Here is a 3,507-nt window from a genome sequence, read left to right on the forward strand (position 1 = left end):
AAGAATTTAGTATGATCATATCCCTTGTTTGGTCACTAATTCTAGGATAAGATAAAAATAATACTGGGACAAATTATCCCTGACAGAGAGTGGAATAACAATCCAAGGACTAGTTATCCCGGGATAAAATAACAAAAATGACAAAAATAGCCCTGAGATCGCTCAAACTCTTTTTCTACTAAATAAGGTGGTGCATATTTTTGTAAATAAACCACTTTTTCTTAAAAAATTTAAACATGTTAATTTTAATACAACAAACCAAACAATCAATACAAAATAATATTAGTATAACTAATCCTAGTATAACTAATCCCAACATAACTAATCCAATAAGTTGTCTTCAAACTAAGGAGATAAATTGCCGGTACACTTGCTACGGCATTAAGGTCCTGCTCCTAGACCAGTCACCAAAGAGGCTTATGTTTCTTCATTTTGTTCCTAAAACACATGGCTCTCATAATCAATGCCCCATTAGTTCTCACTCTGAAGGTGAAAAGAAGAAAGAATCAGCTACCAGTAGTGCAATTTCAATACCAATTAACATCAAAATTGGTGCTGATTCTAGGAAGGAGTCTTTGAATGACTGATTGCTTAGGAATTTTTACTCATTGTAGCTTCTTTTAAGACCTAGTTATTAATATTAACTACCCTTTTATTTAATTATATTTAGTAGCTAATTAACTTTTCTAAATTACAATTGGTAGTTATATCAAAAGTACGTACCCAAATATATATATATATCTTTCTTTTTTTCCAATCACTATCCATTTTAGATTTTCATTTCTCAAAACCCTAAAAAATCTCTCTTCCCTTCTCTCAACCACCACTACCACGACCGCGCCGACCCTTTCTCTTCTCTCTCTCCCTCTGTGCTCACACCTCTCTCTCTTTTCACTCTATCCGGTGATCGGCGGGCGGGTGTTTGAGTGGCCTGAGATGGCACACGATGCAGACGGCGACAATGAAGACTCGGCGAGGAAGAAGAAGAAAATGCAGATGGCGATGGCACAGATCTGGCCGTGTGTATTTTTGGTGGCGGCGATGGCACTGATTTGAGATGGCGGCGAAGAAGAAGATGACGTGGAGGTGGAGAGATTAGGTTTTTTTATGGTGGTGGTGTCTTAGATTAGGGTTTTGATGGTGGTGGTGGTGTCTCAGATCTAGCCGTGTGTATTTTCTGTATTTTTGTGTGTATTTATTAAAAGCCAAATACAAATACATTCAAAAAATCTACATCTCACAAATACACTGTTTTTTAATGTATTTGTCTTTGTATTTTTTGAGTGTAGTTTTTAGTGTATTTTGTTAATAGTCAAACACACTATTTTTGAATGTATTTGTCATGTATTTGAATTTTTTTGTCTTGTATCTGAATGTATTTGTTGAAATCCATTCAAATACACGAAAATTTGAATGTATTTGGCATCATATGTAGTTGAAATACATCAAAAAAAAGCCACTGAAATACATCAAAAACAAACAAAAAAACAACTAAAATACATTAAAAAATCACTAAAATACATCAAAAAAATAATATTAATATCTAATTTAATAGCTCCACCGTTAAAGGCTAAAATCAAGGATCCTGTTTTTTTTACCGTGTTCTCATGTATTTGTTGGCAACAAATACACACAAAAGCATACACTATTTTGCCAAAATGTAACTATAAATGGTAATATTTAAAAGGATAGCTACAAATGGTAAGAAGCTACAATAAGGTAGTCATTTGAGTAATTTTACCTTTTGCTTATTCTCAACTTTGGGCTCCACAAGCTTATTCAAACTCACCTCCTCCTCTTTACTGGTCATTTGCACTTTAGGCCCTATTTTGGGCTGGTCTTTAAGTTTTGTCCATTAAGACACCAACTTTTTCCATAACTTTATATTTCCACACCATAATATCGTACTAACTTATGCCCCGTGCCCTTAAGCCCCGATCGGCATAATTTTGATTCCTAAGAACAAAAATTAAATAGTAGTGCAGAACTATTTTTGTGCAAATTTCCCAAACTCCTGTTAACTTGAAACAAGAGAAATTAAAAGATGAAATGGAAACGTAAGCGTCTTTTGACTACCAAGTTGTATTTCAGTAATGAAATATGAGTACTTTTTGTTATTTTGAATAATCTCATTATCTTTATAACATAAATAATTGAAAAAATAATATTTGGACAATTTTGGTCTATAAAATTCAAATAAAATTGAAATGTCAAATGCTATTAGGGGTGCAAAACAACCGCATGCAAAAAAGAAAAAAATTTGGACAAACAAAGCTGCAATAGAAATTTGACTGTAATTTGAATTAAATATAACCTAAGCATAGTTAAGCTTCATTGTGGAGTGTTGACCAATTTATGAAGAGTATTTCTTGTCAAGAATTTCATTTGGGCACTTCAACTAAGGCGACTTATTGGACCCCTGATCTATGCTTAAACTGTACCTATTAGAACACAATGATGACACACTACATTGTGTGTAAAACACCTACTCTAGGTGCGTGAGAGCTATAATTTTCCTCATTCTCACTCCATGCCACCACCATCCACCAACTTCCAGTCACCTCCAGTTTGTGTGGATTGTATCTTTTTCTTCACACAAGCATGATCAACATATTCTTTTTTTGGGGTAGGGTGTGATCATAACCTATTCTTCCGTGGAACCTGAAGTAAAGCGCTAAGCCGAGGCATGGCCAGAAAAAAAAAATGACTCCAAAGAATAAAATCAAAACAAAATAGAAAAGAACATAGTAACTAGTAAGTCCATCCCAGAGCCGGAGTTTAAAAAGAAAAAGGCAAAAAGTAAGGTTCTTAAATGTGACCTTTTACTGGATGTAGTAGGATGAATGAGATCTCGAGTTTGAGCTTGAGAATGGAGAAACTCCTAATATGGATCGCTCCCCCTTTAATTGGCCACTTACAACGTGAATTCAAATTAGTTGAGCTCACAGGTGTAGAATATCAGAAGATTTAGGTAAAGTGCACAAATAGCCATTTTTAAGGTCATATTTAAGATTAACCAAATTTACAGCGCTTTTAAAATTTAGCCAGCTCAAAATCAATATGAGACGTACAAGACTGCAGTTGAAAATCACGAGTTAATTTCTAACTTCATTCTTTCGGGTCTAACTTTAGAATTGCCAACACCTAACTTCAAACTCATCTGTCAGAAGATGGTATAAAAATTATTGCAAGTTTTGAACTTTGCATTTTTGGCTGTGGAAGCAAACTATTTAGCTTGGATATTAATGTACTAAAAGCATTTGAAGCATGAGGATCCCACTTCATAAATGAAACACCATTCCTTTGACCCATATTCTCTTCACAACATTCAAATTAATTGAAACAAAGTGAATGACAGAGACGAGCAACGTTTACCAGACATGATATCCAAATCTGTAGCTAATTATGCATTCAAGCAGAATACGGGTGTTCATATTAGCAGCAACAGAAGAAGAAATAGGAGCGCTGATTTTGTCTAAAGTTACCCTCTTCCGGCTAAAATTCATA

This window comes from Lycium barbarum, chromosome 11 (genome assembly GCF_019175385.1).
Source record: "Lycium barbarum isolate Lr01 chromosome 11, ASM1917538v2, whole genome shotgun sequence".
Lineage (NCBI taxonomy): Eukaryota > Viridiplantae > Streptophyta > Magnoliopsida > Solanales > Solanaceae > Lycium > Lycium barbarum.